The sequence below is a fragment of the Mastomys coucha genome, unplaced genomic scaffold (assembly GCF_008632895.1).
Source record: "Mastomys coucha isolate ucsf_1 unplaced genomic scaffold, UCSF_Mcou_1 pScaffold22, whole genome shotgun sequence".
Classification (NCBI taxonomy): domain Eukaryota; kingdom Metazoa; phylum Chordata; class Mammalia; order Rodentia; family Muridae; genus Mastomys; species Mastomys coucha.
The window spans coordinates 6,369,896-6,390,770 of NW_022196905.1; the positions used below are offsets into that span (position 1 = coordinate 6,369,896).

The 20,875-nt window shown below is 38.3% G+C and overlaps 1 long non-coding RNA gene across 1 annotated transcript; it reads right to left on the minus strand.

Moving 5' to 3' along the window:
* Nucleotides 1-1,314: 1,314 nt before the first annotated feature.
* On the minus strand, nt 1,315-6,299 carry LOC116070978. Its single transcript, XR_004110655.1, has 3 exons — nt 6,265-6,299; nt 4,053-4,144; nt 1,315-1,580 (listed from the first exon to the last, which is right to left on the minus strand). It is a non-coding gene; the product is annotated as an uncharacterized LOC116070978 (long non-coding RNA).
* Nucleotides 6,300-20,875: the final 14,576 nt, after the last annotated feature.

Below are 20,875 nucleotides of genomic sequence, written 5' to 3' on the forward strand. Positions count from 1 at the left end.
TGGTTCGATGCCAGTAGCATTTTCATGTGGGCCCAACCAAAAATAGTATTCTAAAAATCTTTTGTGAGTATGAGTAGTGTCAAAATTGTTCCAAGTAGAGAATCTTTGTGCAAAATGGCAGCTCTTCACATGCAGAGAGTGCATGACTAATCTTTAGAGCAGTCTAGCATAGGGAAGGCATGGGGGAATCGGTCAGCAGGGTTTGCATGCAATTAAACACCAGTGACACCATGAGCAGCCCTTGTTGAAAAGGATTCTTTTCCCTCCATCTAAAGAGAACAAGTGATGCTAATCAGCCATTCTAACCATTTTATAAAGAGACCAATATAAAGGACTAGTCCTGTTTCTATCTAAATTAAAAGACCACTGTGTGCTCAGCTCAGTCATAGATGCTGGACTGAACACAAACAAAACAAAACAAAACAAACAAGGAAAATAAAACAAAACAACAGCAAAAAGCTCATGAAGGACTAGTCACGAAAAACTTAAAAAAAAAATCTTTGGCAAGTAATACAATTCTTAATTGCAATCCTGTCAGTTCTTGTAACAGCCCTGTGAGTAGACAGGCAGGCTGTTCAGCAGGGTTTATGGAAAGAATGGACATTTTTAAAGTGAAAAGCTACAGGTATACCACGTAAGGGCATCTGCAGACCAAGGCACCCCTGAAATTTCATGAGGTGGTGGCAGCTGAGGTACCTATGGGCCAGATGTAGCTTTCAGACCACAAGGGCATCACAGTCACCCAGGCCATTGTCCTCTGAGAGATCAAACTCTCATTATGTGCCTCGTGCAATCTCTCCTGGAGGCAGCTTGCAGATTTCTCCTTCAAAATATAGGCAGCTACTTCCTCCTTTCCACAAAAGCGCTTATCAGTTTTGAATGACAGAGATCTATTTTGAGATGAACACATTGAACAAAACCTTCATCCGAGTGTGCATGTGTCGGTGTGTGTGGTTTTTTTTTTTTATTTTATTTCCCAACATGGCGGTTGGAGCTTATGCCCGCTATCTGCATAAGTCTTTTGTGTATTGCTAATGGAGTGCTGGAATTGTAGCAGCCCTGAGCAGGGAATACATGTGAGCAACAATATGCTGAGAGACCCCTCGGTGGAATCTAATCTGTTCCAGCTCATGCACTCCTCAGAAACTATTTAACTTTCATTAAACTGTGTTTGATATCAGCTAAATAGGATGCATACGGCTCCAATATAGCTCATATGGTCGCATTCATTCGATCACAGCAGTGCCTTTTTCCTTATATTTCCCCCCACTTGTGTCAGTACCCAGTATAGCTGGGTAAATAGGAGACCTTTGAAGATGTAGTCAGTACTCAGATTTCTTTATTCTTTTGTGCCGGCTTCTTAGTGGTGAAACAGTGATTCATGTATGTCTCAGACAGCCTCCATTAATTTCATGTAATGTAGCTTTTATCTCGTAGCTGGGACAACTATCTTCAGCATCCTGTCGCTCCTGCAGCCCCTGCTCTGTCCTCGGGCCCCTTTGCATTTCTGCCACGCTCACCATTGCTCCTCCTTTTCAGTTGCTGCCTTTCTTTCTCTCTCCTCACACTCATTCTTCCTTCTGTAATTTTGTAGCATTAGAAGAAGTAAATAAACAGGTTAAGATGAGTCAGGGGGAGGAGAACAGTAGTGAGAGATTATCAGTCTGGCTAAACCTTTATGTCTGAATTGGGAAAAAAGACAAGCTACAGGAATGAAAACATTTATACCGACAGAACAGTTTTGTGTACCCCACCCCTTGCACACACACACACACACACACTTCAGAAGATACTAATTTGATTGTGAATACAGCCCAGTAGGACAAGGTAGTTTCCCACTTTCTGGGGAGGAACAGTTCAGTGACATTGGGCTGTTAAAAACTTTAATGATAACTACACACACACACACACACACACACACACACACACACACAGTGAGAAAGACAGGGCACATTACCAAGATGTTACATCCCAGTATACAATATTATTTACTGCCAAAACTTCAGTTCTTCTTACTATGAAGAAAGTGCGAACAATTTCACCTTCAGAAATACTAAAGAGACGCGGTGGTACCGCACTGGGTCGTTCTCACTGATATTTTTTCAATTATGCTTTATTAAGTCCCAAGGAATAATCGCCATTTTTTAGAACACTTAGGAGGAACAACATGGGGTCCTTTGGAGCAGGGAACCCAATTATTTAGGATATTATTTTGTGAACCTTTTTCATTTTATTAGTATACCAGAGGGTTTTCAGATCTCAAGGAGAATCCAGCTATTATTGCTTTTTCTGAAGAAATGTCTCACTGGGGCAATTAATTCTATACATTAACACTAGTCACCATTGTGCTGTATATTATTAAAATTATGAAGGGGGAAAAAAACCCACATTTTATCATTCAGTTCAGAAGGAGGTCATTTATATGTGTGTGGATTAGCGAATAAGCTGTGCTGTGAGTAGCCCTCACTCTGTAGAACTTTGCAAATCCCTGAGCTAAGGTAGCTGTGGTCTCTCCATAAATGCTAATGTTGACAGACAAGGCAAAGTGTGCTAAGGAAGGTGAGTCCACACATAGGCTATGTGCTTGCTTCTCTGTCTCTGCCACTCTTGAGGGATGGAAGCCATTTAACTTTGTTGATGAGCACACGTAATTAAGACTGTGTGCCTTAATGTTTGATGCTACAACCCAAAGGGTGATTTAAAAAAAAATTATTTAGACAAGCATATTGACATTTTTAGTATATATTATTAATCTTATTAATAGTATTAACAAAGGCTAATTGAAAATACATCATCTATAATTATATTAGTCTTCATTTTAGTGTATTTTTGTCAAAGTGAACTAGAAAGGAATAATTAATGTGCCAGTGTTATTTACCCTGTTTGTATTAAAGCTGGTGTTACACAATGTTAGCGATGAATATAGCCTGATTTCTCTGAATACCATGGAGCAAGCATACAGAAGCAGTAAAATAAGCAGCTGTGTTTTCTTGTACCAGGAACCTAAAAATAAAAATGCACTTCAGGATTGCATGCTAGGTGTGTGAGATGAGAACTAGGGTTCCAGCTCCTCCTGCCTGCTGCACTGTGAGCCATCCTTAGAGACTCTGTGTGTCTCTCCTTAGTGCTGGCTGATAGCTGGGTCTGATAGAGTCCATGGACCTTAACTGCTGAACTGGTGAGTACAGAAAGGCACAGTCCACCCATTGGATTTAGGGGTCAGTGTTACTGGTTTCATTAGAATAGAACAAAGAAAATTTGTATGTGAACGATAACTTACAAGCTATGAATTCTTACAATCCATGTCTCTGTATGTTCTGTGAAAGCAACAACTCTAAAAATGAAGCCTTGCCCTCAGAAAACCATAATTTCAATGCTAAACTTGACCCTGACCACCCTGTATCCCTAACATGCACAGAGAGAGAGAGAGAGAGAGAGACAGACAGACAGACAGACAGACAGACACAGACACAGACACAGAGACACAGAGACACAGAGACACAGAGACAGAGACAGAGAAGAAGGGAGGGAAGGAGAGAGAGAGAAAGAGAGAGAGAGAGAGTTCCAAACCACACATGAAAATATGTTACAGAGAAGAAAAATCCAGAAAGCAAACAAGCAAAGGAGGCTTAAGTTAATGTGGAGTTAATCACTTTAAAGTTTCTCCCCCTGGCTTTTATGACTCTGTCTCTCTGAGGTCAGCCATTTCCTGAGGCAGGCAGGGAGAGCACAGCACGGGGTGTGAAATGGAGGCACGCAGGGATGGCTGGCGATGAATGGCACATCTTTTAATCAGGTGGAGCCAAGACAGTGATGGCTGGGATTCCAAAGCCAGGCTCTGGGTGTTCTCCTGAGCTCTAATAAAAAGCGTGGCATATTGGTTGCACTGGCTGCCAAGAGCTATGTCCGTGCCCTCTCTGCAGTGGGCAGCCACAAACATGCTAGCTAGGAGCTCTCAGGGGGCCCCATGTGTGCTGTTCCAACATGGCTAACATATGTATCGACACCTGAAAGCTACAGCCTGCCACGTCTCCAGGACCCTGCTCGCCTACCTTTGCTCCTTGGTCACCAAGGGTTAATTTTCTAATGGCTGCCTTGCTGCTGAAGCTGGCCAAGTTTTTCATCGCCTGCCGAGCACCACAAGCTGTGATTTGGAGCCAGAAAACACCATTAATTTTCTAAATAGGAAGGATCACATATGTAAACTGTCTGGTTCTGTAACGAGTTGAGCAGGTAGAAGATGGAGGAGGAGGAAGGGAATTTTTCCACACACATGGGCCAAATATCCCAGGCTAGTGGGCAGCACATTGCACAGGACTTTGTGGAGGAGGGGAAATGGGTGGGGGAAATTTGAAGGAAGAAATTTTTCTCTCCCATATTTAATTCTGTTTTAATATTTCTACAAAAGGTAATTTTAGGGGTAGTGTTGGGAGTTTTCACATTAGATTCTACAAGAAACTTATTTGTAAATGGAAGGGATGACTAACTAAAGTGCCCCAGTTCAGGTCTCATCAGAGCTTTTGAGGATGGAATAGCTAAGGTAAATAAGTGCAGCCTTTGCGGTGGACAGAGATTCAAAACTTCCACTGATGCATATGGGCAGCTACCAACTCACATGTTTATAGTCATCCAAGAAAGGCATATCTGAAGGGTTTGCAAATTTAACACTTAAAATATACAAAGTACAAATCTACCCGAGAGAGATGAACTCCTCTATTTAGGATGTGTTTAGCATGAATGTCTAGAAGCACCTGTGTACATACGCCTGTTGTCAATAAGAAGAAGGGACAGGAGGGGGCATAACAGAGCCTCTTAAAATGCCTTCTTGGGTTTTCAAAACATTTTATCTCTTGTATAAATTTCTCTTTCCAGAGCAAGTATTTCTGTCATCTGAGATTCTAGAACACTATATTGGTCCCCAGAACATGCATGGAGGCACCAGATCCTCAGCCTGATTTCATTCTGGGTACTTCTCTAATGTTCATTAGATTCTGGTTCCATTCCACAGTGAGAGGGAGGCGTCTCAGTTTAGACGCTGGGAAAACCACTAAGATAGAGGGGTTTTCACACACCAGTCTTTCCTCCAAGGAAGTTGAAAGCAAAGCAAACAAAGTAAGCTCCTAGAGTCAAAATGACAACAGTCCCTGCTGCAAAAGATTGGCTTAAAGAGACTTTATGTGTCCAAAGATAAAGGGCACACAAACATAACGGACTATGTGTACATGTAAGCATGTCTGCATGGTAGATAAGATATTCTATATAATTAAAAAAAAAAAAAGGACCTAAAGAAAGAGATGGTTTCAGCATGCATTAGCTCCTAGTGCTGTTGCAAGGAAGTAGCACAAACTGAGGCATAGCAACAGGAACTGTCCCACAGCCGTGCTGCTCCTGAGGCTAAAGGTGTACAATAAAGGAGTGCAGGCTGGTGCTTTATGGGGGTCTGTGAGAGAAGAGTCCTCCTTTGCTTACCCAGGGGAAGCTCCTCCTGTCCTTCAGTATTGATCCCCTCGTGTACCTCTCCCTCTGTGCCCACATTTGCTTTGTTTTGTTTGTTTTTTTTTTTTTAATTCATAAATCATATTGGACAAAGTCCCTAATGACTCCGTGCTATTTTCATCTGGAAAGACTTTCTATTTCCAAATAAGGACTCATTCTGAGATCCTGAGACTGAAGATGAAGGAGGGTGTCAAAATTTCACCAGTAATAAAGTGAGCGAAGGACCTTCCACCCAAGTTGATAGAGACCCGTTGTTAGCAGGGCATAGCCGAAGAGACAAGGTGTGAGTGATAACTATTGTAAAAACTGGTGAGTAGGTTTGCGTTCAATAATAGTTCTAGATAACTTGATCATAGTTTCCTCAGACCTGTAGTATGCTCACTATTCTGATGTGAAAAATTGAAAGCCTATGAATTTAAATAATTGCTAAATATTACACTGTTGGAGAGAAGAACAGTAAATTCACGGCATCGATTTCCTGCCTAATATTTGACCCACTACTCTGCAAACCTGCACTTTGAACTAACCAACCACTGGCATATTGTAAAACTGGTCATGTTACCTGGGTCCCAAAATTGAATCATCCCAAAATGTTATCACGATCATTTTATAATTGCACTCCTTTATTTCACCCTAGAAGTTTGAGGTGGGGCTTGTTTCCTGGTCTACCTTGATTTTTGTTCCAATACGTCTTAATAGTGCTCAGTTCTAAATGAAGTACCAAAGTAGTCCTAAATCTACCCCAGCCCACCTCCTCACTCTGCTTACATAGACACACGTCCCACTTTGAGAGCCAGTTGCCACCAGGACTAGGCAAATGATTCCAGAATTGGCCCAGTACCGACCCAAGCTGGGCATTATGATGACAGCAGCCATGTCGGGTGCCGAGCCGAGCCGAGCCGAGCGGCCATATTTTTCAGCTCATTTTCTCCTTTTGCCTAATCCTTTGCTCCAGGTAGAACACTGTTCATTAAGGCGCTGTGGAGCTCAGTAGAACGCATTCTCGCTGAGATCGCCTCCCTGGTCTTCCGAAGCCTTTAAAAGGGAATGAGCCTTGGCCTCCTTTTTATGGGCTACATTATGACCTGGCTTCAAAGTGTGAAAAGAGGTTCCAAGATTCCCTTTGTGCAGTTGAGTCTCTTAATTGCACTTTTAAACACAGTGTAATTTTTGTAATTAACATTATAGTTTCAGAGGGCAGAGAAGCCCGCACCGTGCTAATTACAAACCGGCGTCTTCAGAGTGGTGGAATTTCCAAGGCCTCTCTGATATTGGGGTGGAATACAGTTTTATGAAGGATTTCAAAGATCCTCTGTGGGCTGTGTTCAGAGTCATCATTAGCATTTGATAACATAAAGAAATTTTACAACATGTGACAGATTTTCTATGTGAAAGTTTTACCTGATAACTGGGAAATTTGCATAAAGACCTTCATTAGGTTCCTTGCTTTACTGAAAGAGTAAGAAGTATAGAGAACTCTTGCCTCAGATTGTTCTTAGGAGCCTGGGAATTGGTGCTTTATAATAAAATTTACAGTATATTATGAAGTGAAGTTGTAATAATCTTCAATGGTGTTGAAAATCAGAGCCTACATACCTTTTAAAGAAGGGTGAGAATATGCATCAGAGTTACCACATAACTGTAACTCTTGCACTAAAGGTCTATTGTACTGTTCTTTGCCAAGCTAAGCTGCCAAGCCAAGGAGAGAACTCCATATATATGTACCACCAAGTGACAATATGTAATTTTTTCACTCTGTGAAGAATCGGCTCATGAGAAAAATTATCTTCCCCTTACATCAGAGGCAAGCTTATCTTCCCTTTATTTTGTTCACCTCCAGGTCATCAATTGAGTGCTGCTGCTGCTTCTGCTGTGTGTGTGTGTGTGTGTGTGTGTGTGTGTGTTTGTGTGTGTCTATGTGTATGTGTAGTTTCTCACACATGCCCATATAAAGGTGCACAAGTGATACCAGGGTGAATCTCAACTTCTGCAGAGTAGTTGGCCTTTCTTAGGCTGGTCCTATCAGAACCTGTTAAGTGTAGACTGGACCTTACAGCCATTCATCTACTGAAATCCTTTCACCACTTGCAGATCAACTAAATAGTCAGAGTGATAATTTGGGGAAAGCTTTCTGTGATGATGGGGACAAGGACACATTTTATTATGTCAACACCATGCAGATGCTTCTGGATATGTAGCAGCATCTTCCGGCATTGGCTCAGTGGGATGCATTTGCCTTCACGGGAGGTTTTTACTTGGCGATTGTGTAGATAATGCATATCTTTGGAATGACATCATAAATAAAAAACAAAGTTCTAAGAAATAACTAGGGAAGTGTATCAATCCTTCCTTGAAATCATAACATCACCTGACTCTCGGTGGGATGAACATCACCTGACTTCTCGTGGAATGCCAAACCAGCTCCAGCTACAAACACAAATGCCTACTTCACAATCCATCTGCACTGGAAACAAATTAATATGCACTTTAGCTCTTTGTCAATAAGAGAAATCACACTGGGATTTTGATCACAGGACCAGACAAATTAACCCAAGCTGATAGAAAGTAGAGCCTCTCTATTGACCTAAGGCAAAACTGAGAATGGGCTAAAATAAAAAGGTGATATCCCTGAAAATGAAGGACCAAAGACTCCTAGCAGCCCAATTGTTACACTTTATTTTACAAAATTATTTCTGCAAGTGGATTTTTTAAATTTCATTTTTCCCTAGAATTATTTTCTCCATCTAATAATTCTTTTGGCCTAGTTTGATTCACCAGGAAAATGTGTCTGTGAATGTGTGTATGTATGTGTTTAAAGGAGGAAAGGGACACTTTCTCAAATTGTTCCGAGGCATGTCAGTCACCTGTACATGGGAGTGCAGAAAACCACAGTGTAAGTGGGTCTTTCACAAGTCCTCTCTCCCCTGCTGAGGATAGCAAGGTAAAAAGCTCACTTGAAGCCAGAGTTCTTTTCCAATTTTAGGAGAGGGGCAAAGTTCTTCTTTTTGACTCCTGTAGTATCCTGCAAAAGAACTTTTTGATAAATGATCAAACTTACATAGTATATAGCTTTCATTTTTTTACAAAATATTTGCTTCCAGCAGACTGTATCTTAATTCACAAATACAGAAATCTGTCATTAAGATCTGACCCAGCTGCACGGCATTGTCAAATGCAATAACGTATCTTTTAATAGTTTTATATCAAGTAAGGATATAACATATCATTAGTTTAAATGTATTTGCAAGCAATTACCCCCACCAGGATATTTGAGAACGCTCATGCAAAATTGATGAAATTCTGACATGCTTAAACATTGTTCATTTAGCTCAATTCCTTATGTATAGAAAAAATAGAATAAATAATCCCAGTGCCACTCTCAAAGCACCGTTAGGCATTTTTATTCCACTCAGGGCTTTAGTTCTCTCTTTAAACTACAGCCTTTGGTGATAATTTGGACAAAACAGTTTCATATATGTTTAATTTTAAATAATGGACTAGATTTTTCATTCTCGTTATTGTTCAATGTGGTAATTTAAATATGGAGTAGATTTACTGCATGTCAGTTGCCTTTCTTCTACAAAATGGGGTAAATTATTAAATGAGTGGAGGTTGTTTGACAACCACTTTTGCAGTACTACACAAAAGAAAGACCTTTGACACTCAGCTGCCTTTTGAAAAGAATAAAGTATAAATCAATTAAGCCACTACGCTGTGGCACAGAGATACAACATTATAGTATGATTGTGCTTTGTCTCTCAGGTGAATTGGAGTTAGTTCCACCATCATACTCATACAGGGAATACAAGGGAAGCCATTGCTGGGGTCCTCCAGTGTCTTGCCTGAGTTTTAAAACCTTCTTCAGCTAAAGAATGGCCTATCAAAACCTGAGAGGTACACACACTGTAGTCAACAGGTGCCTTTCTGCTTTTTCTTGATTACTATAGTGACTATTATGTACTAATGACTGATCAAGACTTTTTCTTGCTGAGCATTTTGCCTGCAGTTTTCTAATGTGTTCAATGTACCAGAGAAGAGAAATGTGAACATTTCCTCACCATTTTATGCAAGCCAGGTGAGAAATTCCATTTCCATGCCTTTCCTTGCTGTTCCCCAATACCATATTAGCATCCGCGTAATTAATAATACTTTAAGCCCTGTCAAAAAGAAATCACTTTTATTCTTCCTCCAAAGAGAATCATTTATTAACTATGTATGATCTCCAAATACATTTTCTTTACTCGTGTCATCAATAACTATACTCTGAAATATTAGTCTATCTACCCAAATCTGTAAAGACTAATTGAATTTTTTTTTTAAAGAATTATCTTTTAGTAAAAAGCTGTCGACCTAGTTATTTGGAGGATCATGGGATTGGAACTTTGGGAGTAGGGTTTCTGGGTAAACCACTGCTGTGGGGAAGATTGATACAGATGAAAAGGAAGTAAAATAAATAGGCAAAGAAGCAAAGAGTCCCCCCAGAAGGAAACTTGCCCATAAGAAGAGAGAGGAGCAACTAGCTTACACAAAGCAGTAAGAAAGAAAATGTATTTGTAGGATGAGGTTAGATGACAGAGACACCACTATAGAGTGACAAGCTGATAGAAAGCTTTGTGGATGACTATGTGCACACAAAATTTAGGTAGATGGAAAGAGAAGAGCAGATTTTAATGGGTAGAAAAATATGCTCCGTACGTGTAAAGAAACATTTAAATCATTTTTGAAAAAGGAAATGTTTATTTAAAAGTGAAATAAAATTAGATTAAGTAGTTTAGATGGTAGCTACTTGGGGAACATGCAAAAGACAATCAGAAGACGCATTTAATGAATGACACTAAGCAGCACTGGCCAATGGTTGTTAAGCAATGAATTGCACTAAACAAATACAAGCCTACTGTGACAGTAGCTTGGGAGGGGGAAGGCAAGCTGGCCACCTATTGATCTGTTGGGACAAATCCAAGGAATTGACAAATTCCTAGGATATGACAGACAAATGGTAGTGCTTTTCAATACTGCTTACTAACCAACAGAATACAGGAGTCAGAGGAAAGAAGGGTAATAAAATGTCATGGGTATATGAGTCAAAGTAAATGAGAGATTAATAAATGACTTTCCTGATAGAGGGGTCAATATAGTCTCTATGCTACCTAATGAAGGAAAGAATACATTTCACAATTATTTTTAATTTTAACTTTGGACCTCTTACTTAGCCCCCTATAACTTGGTAAAAGTGCTCCCATATGTATTCCTATTCACAGCTGATGCTGTGGAACAATCATTTCAACATTCTTACTTCACACTAGCTATTAAACAACCTCAGAATCCATTCTAACAATGACTTCTAAAAGCTATTGCTGACTATCAGAGTTAGTATGTAGATCCTCATACACATAGAATGGCACTCTGTCTTTAATTTCATGAGCACACCTAAAACAGTACTGCACAGTATGTCATGAGATAATATTTTAAAAGACTTAACTGTAAACTCCTGTTTAAATAAAACACTACTCTTAAAAGCACATGTATGCACGCATACATACACATGCATGCACACATTCAGAGAGAGAGAGAGAAGACTAAGCCCTCTAAAATAATATCATGCTAATAGAGAAACAAAATCCCAGACATTATTTTGTAGTAACAATTACATTTCACCCCAACACACACACACACACACACACACACACACACACACACACACAAATAAACACATGAGTACATTCAGATTTCTGGGTGGCTTTGGGAAGCAAGCAGCTGGAGAAGAACCTGAAGCCGAAGAGAGAAAGGTAAATGGAGAAGTAGGCTGAAGACAGCCACAATATTGGTCTGGAGGAGGGAAGGCTATGAGGAAATTAATAATACTTTTCAAGCGCCTGGAGAGTTATTCTACAGGGAATGCTGACCAGCTGTTCTCCATCTTTATTCAGGACAGAACAAAAGGAGATACACTGAACTACAGGATGGAGGATTTCATTTCGATATAGGAAGAACAGCTCTATAATGAGCATCATTAGATGCTGGAGGCAGTGTTGGAAACAGTCTCAGTCTTCCGAGGGCTTGTCCTCAGGTCTAGCAGATGTGGGTGCTAGTGAGCACCCTGCTCTCTTCTAGTCATGTTTGAAATTCCAGCTGGCCTACCCAGGTCTACCAAGCACTTTCGAACCATTCCCAGGAACAAAGAGAAAGTAGGCTGTGCCCCAGCATGCAAACTTTCAACCATGTTTAACAAGGTGCCAGGAAAACCAGCAGCCTCACCATAGATTCCCAAGCCCCTGGTCTTGTTAAACTCAGTTTATGGTTTGCACAAAAGAGGTCTGTCTTAATTTGCTTCTTTCCTATAAACAAAATAGGATACATTTAGTATTCCTAAGGGGCTGGTACATTGGCCAAGATCATGCTGCCTATAGATTTAACAAAAATGAATTCATTTTTGCCAAACAAGGGTACCCAACCTGAAACCCTAAAGACACAGGGAATGAAAAGCCCTGTGCCCTGCTAAATGATATATGCTGGGACTATTGGAATTTAAACCTCTACCTGCTTTTTCCCCCTTCCTATTTTTCTTATTGCCCTTTTCTGTAGAAGTACAACTGTAAAGATGGCACTGTGTTAGTTAATTATGAAATGTACAAGTGCTTGTTCCATTTAATATTGTCTTTTTTTGATGAAGTATAAACTGCTGATGACTTGTAATATTTAAAAGTAAGAATCTAACATATCCAAGTATTTTTGAATCTCACTTCTTGCCCTTACTATCCCTTAGCACATGTTTGCTAGCTGGGTGGACAGTAATTCAGTTTCTTTCCCCCGATACAACTCATCTGAAAGTTTTGCTGGTGGATGCATATCTCAGCAACCACTCTGGATATGATTTGGTGATCTTGCAAACAGCTAAGCCCTTTCCCTTTCCCCAGTGAAGAATCAGAGATGCTGAGGTGGGAAAAAGACCTCACTATTATGCAATGTAGAATGACCATGTCTCACACTCTCCTTCAGTGTTGATATGCTTTGTAAAATGTAACGATGTTCGTTTCTTCATATTCCCAGAGTTCATTTGTATAATACTTTGTGAATACGTGACTTTTTAAGTACTTTGTAGACAAAAATCAAATATATAAAGCATAAAAATAAGGTATAGTGGTTAAAGGCAGGGACTAACAAACTAGGTGACCTCAAATTCAATCCCACCAATGATACACACAGATTAAGAACCTCAGGTAAAATGAATGCAACCTCCTTGCGCTTCAGTTTCCTCACCAAACTGTGTTTCTTTTTAGACAGAAACACTTTTTTCTTTCTTCAAGATTATATGGTTAAAATGCACTCCTCCAATCTATGCAGGCTTTTTACATGCATCAAGTAAGGGACTGAGTTTAGATGGAGTTTACAAGTAAAATCTACATTTTTAATCTTCAGGCAAGCAAGTACAGAAAGCAATATGTATACAAATAAAAATCTAAAATAGTTTGTGGTGATAAAATATTAATTTTTATGACTTAGATATAACAATGGAGTTTCACATGTGGCAGAATAGCTTCCGAGTATAAAGTGACCTTTCGATGATAACTGATGAGCAAATCAAGAAAGAAGAGAGGAGAGACCTGTGAGCAGAGGTAAAAGCAATGATACTGTGCCTAAGGGACCTGTTGACTCTGAGGCCTTCCCATTCCTAATCCTACTAGTCCGAAGGCTGCCAAGACTCTGAGTTCCTTAGAGAACCAAAGAGTAAGTTCTATGTTCAAGATGCCACCAAACACTCACTGGCTACAAGTATCTTGCTAGAGAATGTCCTAAAAGGGAATCAGCCAGCCTTGATTGCACAAACCCCCACACTGTTTTAAAGGATTGCTTCAAGAGAAAAGGTTAAATGAGGTTTGAGTGCAGCGTAATAAACCTTCACTGTTCATAAAGCACAGAGTGATAAATGTATGTATGGTTACTGTATAAAAATATTGGGGTCAAATGCCAAAGATCTCCAAGGTTAAGTTTTTTTCTTTTTTTTTTTTTTCTTTTGGATGGATAGGTGAAGGACCCACATAGTCAAACCTCAGGAAAATGGCAGCTTGTCAGTCAAAGGTACAGACTGCTCCAGCTTGCCAGAGAAGCCTGTTCTCAAACTCCACTCAGCCCAGAGTAATAAACACTCCAGCTGTGATATACAGCACACAGTGGCATGTAATTTGTTTGGTTCCAAGAGACTAAGGCAAGGGCTTGGAAGGTTCACTGCATTGTAGAAGAGATATGCCTGGATGCAGGTTTTCACATTTGTAAATGAAAAAGACTTCATTCCTCGATATAGGCCATCCCATGGTGGATGAGATCTACTATGTAAGCAATAGCTAATAAGGAACGATCCCAGAAGTCAGTGTCCCCAAGGACAACCAGTTATGGCATAGGGGTCTAGGAAGAAAGGGCTCTACCTGAAAGTCTCTAGCCTTTGAGATTGTTTGTGGCATAGGTTTTTAAGTATAAAACGTGAACTCCTACAGAGAGTATTGTGGGATTCATCACTTCTGCACAAAGGACATCCCAGTTTTACTTCAAGTCCAATCTAAAACTTGCATTTATTGTAAAACAAATAAATCTTGAGTCTCCTTTGCTCTGTGGGACTAGACACAGAAGAGGAGGTATGGTACAAGATACACAGGGGAAAGGAAAGATAAGTGCCTTGAAATAGTTAAATGCAGGAATTTGTAGTGTGTTTTTCAAAGCCAAATTTTATATAGTATTGACCTTCTTGAAATTTGAAATTTCAAAATATTTATTTTTATTGAATTCTTAATTTTTTGAGAATTTCAAGTTTATATACTTTCTAGACTTACAGACTTGTGTGTGACTATACACACACACACACATACACACACACCACAAGCACATACACACATACACACCACAAACACATACACACACACATGCACAAGCACACCACACACACGAACACACACACACAAACACACACACACACACACACACACACCTGTTGTGACTTGAATGAAAACATCCCCCATAGGCTTATTTGAATTCTTGGTTACAGTTAATGACATTGTTTGGGGATGTTACAGGGCAGTGTAGCCTTGCTGGAGGAATTGTATCACTGGGGGCAAGCTTTGTGAGTGTACTTCCTCACTCCACTTTATGCTTGAAGATGTGATCTTGTAGTTTCCTGATCTAACTTCATGCTGCCCTGTCTCCCCTAACATTGTGAACTTCGCTTTAGGAATGTAAGCCCAAATACACTCTTCATTCTGTAAGTTGCCATGGTCATGATATTTTATTATAGCAACAAAAAACTAACACAACAACTACTTACTTAGTGTTGCTCACGTGTTCGTATTTTTAGTGACACTTGGAATTGAAAAACTTATAAAGGGTGCATATCTTGAAAAATAAGTCTCCCTTTGACAGAAACCATTGCATATTTGTAGCTCTTTACCTGTGTGTAGAGTCTTATGAACTTTCCCATCTACATCAGCATTTCAATGGTGGTCTCCTTATCTTATTTTAAGAAGATATATTGTTAATGTTTCATGGATGTAAGAACTTCTGTGTCAGGACTAGAAGATACTATCCAGAAGAAAGTATCTCATTCTTCTGGTTATTGAAATCTGTCTGATAACCATTCCACAATTCTCTTTGATCCTTTGGTCTAGAGAACATGTTATATATGTGTCAGTTGTGACTGGGTTTATTCTTATTAAACTTAGTCTCTGAAGTTTTATCTGGTATAGATCTCTGTAAATAGTCCTGATCTGTTACAAAAAGATTTTTTGATGAGGGATGAAAATAAACTACACTTATCTGTGGATATAAGAATACATATTTGGAATACATTTAGAATCTATATTGGTTTTGGAAAACGACAGTAGTATGTTCTCCTCTAGGGCCTATGAGCTCTCCACCCATGGAAAACTGGCTAGGTTTACAGTACCAGACATTAATTCCTTTCTACTTAGTGGGCCCTAAGTCCAATTAGACAACTATTAGTTACAGTTTTAGTTACTTTCCTATTGCTATTTCTATAGTATTTCTATAAAATACTACGACCAATGCAATTTATAGAAAAAAGGAATTATTTTGGTTTGCAGTTCCAGATGAATAAGAGTCCTCCATGGCATGGCAGCTTGCAGTCATCACATCTGGAGCACCAAGCTGAGTGCTCACATCTTAAGAGGCAACCACAAGGCAGAGGGTGAACTTAAAATGGAATTAGTCGCTTTAACTGGCAATAACATACTTTCTAAAGCAGGTTCATACTTCCTAAATCTAATCAAATAGTGCCACATAGTAGGGAACAAAATGACTGAGACTATGTGGAACACCTCATGTACATCAAGTTACCACCATAATTAAAAGAAACAAAACTAACAAAAAACTGCATTATTGGGGATATCTTGTTGGATCTGCTAACATTGCTGGATCTTAGAAATTATAGTTGGGTATGATAATTGATTGTTTATCACCTTTGACAGTTTGCACAGCCCCTTCTGATATTGTGAGAGCTGTTCCCCAGAGAGGACGTTTCCAAACCAGTTCCATCTCAATTCCTTCAATTCCAGCGTCTGAAATAAGTGGAGTTATTAGCAATAGGGTCTTACCTTGAAGTTCTGGGAGATAATCAAAGACAATGTCAATAGCCTATATGATTTGGGTAGTCTCTTAAGCTTCTCTGAAAAATAACTCAAAGAACAGTATCTCATGCCTGGCACTGGTGTTTTTATGAGTCTTTTGATATAGCTTTTGGTGAGAGCATTATCATCCCATGTAGATGAAGTAACTCATATATACATAGACACATTTTATATATATATAAATGTATATATGTGTGTATAATGTGTGTATTTGTGTGTGTTTGTGTGTGTGTGTTTCTCAAGAACCTCTGCAATTAATTCTCACAACAGCCACGAATAACTTATTTTGTCCCTGAACTGAAGAACTCCACCCATCACAATTTAATATCTTGCCTAAGTTTATAGTGTTTATAAGCATGCATGTTGGGATTCCAGGTTTCTGACTGAGAAAACTGTATTTCTCCTCAAACTCTATCACTTCACCATAGCTATTCTGTTGGTTACTGCTAGCCCTTCTCTCTAATTTAACATAGATTATAAAGCATGTGCAGGGCTCAAGTGGCATATGAAAAGAAATCTGAGCCATAAAGATAGGAAATTCTTTGGCTTCTAAATGACAAAGGTTTTCATTAGCTCCTTAGAGGTAAATTTGGACATAAACATCATAACCTTGTATGGGCATTAATAGCTTCCTGGGTGGATTTATTCTCACCATTATCATCACAACAAACCAAGTATGTTCATAACTTCTCCACATACTCTCAATCTTCCCCTAATTGACTGTAAACCCCTTAAACATCTTAGTCAATTCTAGATGCCCCTCTATAGAATAAATACAGAAGCATCCATTTAAAAAACAAGCTGTGGGAGCCTAAATAATGAAATAGCCAGGTAAACAGTATACTATCTAATTTGATTCACACTTCAAGTTTGTTTCTCACTGATGGACAGAGTATTCTTAGAAACTTGGAAGCCATGCACGAGTTCTATAATGCTATATGTTTGGATTTGCATATATGTTACATATGAAATTAATTTATGTTGTGTGTGTTACAGAAATCCAGATTAAAATTTACCTTGTTGATGACCAACTAACTTAGCAACACTTATTCAAAAGACAATTACCCAGAACAGATGCGTTTGTCACATAAAAATTATAACAACAACTATAATGACTTTGATATCTGATTGTACAAACATTCCATATCTCTTGATTTGTTTGGCTGCTCTTTCCATGTATATTTAATGTAAAGTTAAGAATCATGGTGCCAATTTCCCTTTAAAATGTCTGTCAGGATTCTTAATAGAATAGCTTTGAACCCATAGAATAATTTTGTAAGAGCTGGTATATTTACATTGAGTCTGACAATCTAAAAATACTATAAATATTTTAAAAATTCTCAATAATATTTTAGAATAGTTTTCATAGAAGACATAAATCTTTCATCAGGTTTATTTTGCAGTAATTGATCATGCAATGCTAAATTAAATGGTGCCACTCTTCTGATTTTAATTTTTCATAGTTTGTTACTGTATTCTTGGGAGTTGATGATCTGGGGTCCATTATCAATACATACAAGAAAACCTTTACCTCATAGATCTTTGGCATCTGACCCCAATATTTTTTACAGTAACCACACATACATTTATCACTCAGGATTTTATGAACTGTGAAGGTTTATTACATTGCATGTAAAAGCCAATTGATTTTTTTACTACATTCACTTATTAATTTTAATAAGTTGTCTTCAGTTCTTTTGAGTTTTCTACATACAAAACCACGTAACTTCTGAATAATGGCAGTTTTATATCATCCTTTTAATTGTTCTGTCTTTAGTGCTTTCTCCCCTTTTTCTGGTTAGGTTTTCGATATGAGGTTGGATGGAACTGAAGAGAGCAGATCATGTTTCCACCTTCTGAGAAAAAAAATCTTTTATGTTTCATAAAGTCACACTTGTGAAAGATGCTTTCTGAATGTTTTTTAACAGATCGTAACAATAGTTTATTTGCATGACAGACTTCGAGGTTTTTATAATACTTTCCAGAATTCAGGAGGTCATTTGGTGTTTCTCATGTGTTCTTTTTGCTCTCTAAGTTATGAAAGTGACACAACTTCCTTGAGATAAAGGGTCACTACTATTGCTACTATTATATTTTAAAATTGAGCCCATTATTTTGTTACCAAATTTATCATGAACCAAGTTGGAAAATGTCCCAGTAGTTTTCCTATTTCAAAAATTTCATTTCATTTATTTCACTTCTCTTTAGTTGCCTAAAGTTCTTTATCAGAACCCATTAAGCCTGGATTTCTGTGTAACATATATTCATAGTGATTTCTGTATATTTTTAAAGTTTTGTCTTATCTCAGTTTTTGTAATTTGAAATTTAGTTGAAATTGTCTGATGTGCATAAATTTTACATCTTTGCACATAAAACTTTTCTTTGGGGTACACAGAATATAGGGGACTCCTTGTGGCTTCCTGGACATATGGACCCAGGTCATCAGGTAGCACACAAATCTGAATTTGAGGTAAAGAGCTCTCAGGAACTGTAAGCTAAAGCTAGGATTTAAAATGAGACACAATTGTCATAATCAGAAAGCTACTAAGCTGAATTACAGATTAATAGATGAAATGATCTTTAACATGTTCCTGTACTTGATTTTTGCTCAACAAGTGATGTATAACTTCCTATCCATTTAGCCATTCGATCTTCTAATCTTCATCGAAAATTAACTTTTTTCAGACTATAAACTTAGAAATTATATTTGTTGGGTTTTGATTTTTTTAATTTGGATAACATATCCATTTATATGTACAGAGAATTCCATATATATCTAAACCTACTAAGCCCAATTACTGTTGCTTATATGTACATGTGTTTAGGGCCATCCAATTGGGATTGGATAAACTATCAAGAAATCAGTTTAAACTAAGGTCACAAAAATTTGCATCTCTTCTTAAGATTCCAAAATTTTAGGGTTGAGATTATCTCTTTGAAGTAATATTTGTGTGGTACAGAGCTCGAGCTTCTTATTTTCCTTTACAGAGAATAGAGTACTATTTGGTGATCTTCTCCCACTTCCTTCTCTGCTCAGCTCTTCAAAAATAGCTGTTGGTATGCACTTAGGTATGTTGCTGGACTATTGTCTTTTTAAAATCTTTTTGTCCATATCTACAGCAGTTTTGTAAATGATGATCAGTAGGTCAAATTTTTTATATGTAGTCCATGAGCCAAGAATGCTTTTCACATTTTAAAATTTTAAATCAAAAGAATACTTTTGGATTATACATAAAAGTTATATAAATTCAAGTTTCCATGTGTTTAAACAAAGTCTTATTGAAATGGATACAGAGCCACACTCATCCCTATGTATTGGGCACGGCTGTTAGCGTATGGCTGTTTTCATAGCAGAGTTGAGTAGTTGTGACAGAGACAGTATGGCCCACACAGCCTAAAATATTTACTATCTGATTCTTTGTATAAAAACTTTTGCGTATCCCTGCTTTACATCAATAACATATTGCTTTAATTACTATACTTTGTATTGTCTTGAAATCAGATATATCTGGTTCTCTAACTCGGTTCTTCTTTTTCAAAGTTGTTTTGGCTATTCTAGAACCTCTAATCCCCATGTCAAATTTATAGTCAACATCTTAATGTCAATAAACCCATGGTGATTTTAGCTGATTGAATCAGATATAGGGCTGAGTTAGTCAGACATGGCCACAGCTGTGGATCTTCTGACTCATGAGCAAGACAAGGCTTCCTCTGATGGGCTCCCTTGCCTTTGCTCAATGGTGTACATTTAATATACAGGTGATGACTGGTGCTTTTAAAAACACTTCCAGTTTTCTCTTTCTCTCTTGGGGTTCATGAGAACCAGCAACAGATCTTCTCAGATCTATTTTCTTGCAGGTCTCAGTTTCTCTCTAGAAGATTAAAAAATATTGAAGAAAAAAATAGGTTAATCCACATAAGCTTTTAATTAAAGTTTTACTTTTTCCTTTGAATCTAAAAAGAAAACTCAAGCTACACTACTATAAATTTTCTAACACTAGTTACAAAACCTCAATGAATGCAAACACTGTTTAAAATGCAGTCCTTCTTCCCTAACATGCCAAATTATTTCGGGGAATGGCAAATTATGGACCCCATTCAATACTTTTTTCTAGTATATCATCGGGAACCTGCATTTCATGGATAATGAAGATATTTCTGCCAGTCAGCTAGCCACTATTTAGAATAAACCTGTTATATAATATATAAATAAATAATGATTACAACAGCAATCATTTTCTTAGAATAGGCTGTTCTTGTGATAAGAATGTTTTCTCTGTGTGCTCATCAGCTGTACTCAGCTTCACCTTCACTGCCCTGCACCAACAGAAGGATGCGAGATGCCTTGAGACTTCTGGCTATCCCACAGTAGTCCTTCACATCTGTTCTGAGATTCAGTTCTGCACAGAAATCTTTCGTAGGAAAGGACCTTTGTGCTGTGTGAATCATAGCATGGTCAGTCTGGGCATAAGCTCTACAGTAGACTGACTATAATAACCCACTGGTTGGAGAAACACAAGCTTGCTCTTTCACAACCAAAATGACCCTGAGGGAAAGAGATTTTCTTCAGTGCTAGGTTCAGATTTCCCCTTCCTCCAGTATACTCTGCCATTTATGATCTGATCTCCTAAAGCAACCGCTATTCTGTTATGTGCATTTTCTACTTTTATTTTCTTTAATTGGATATTTTATTTATTTATGTTTCAAATGATATCTCCTTTCCGTGTTTCCCCTCTGCAAACCTCCTATCC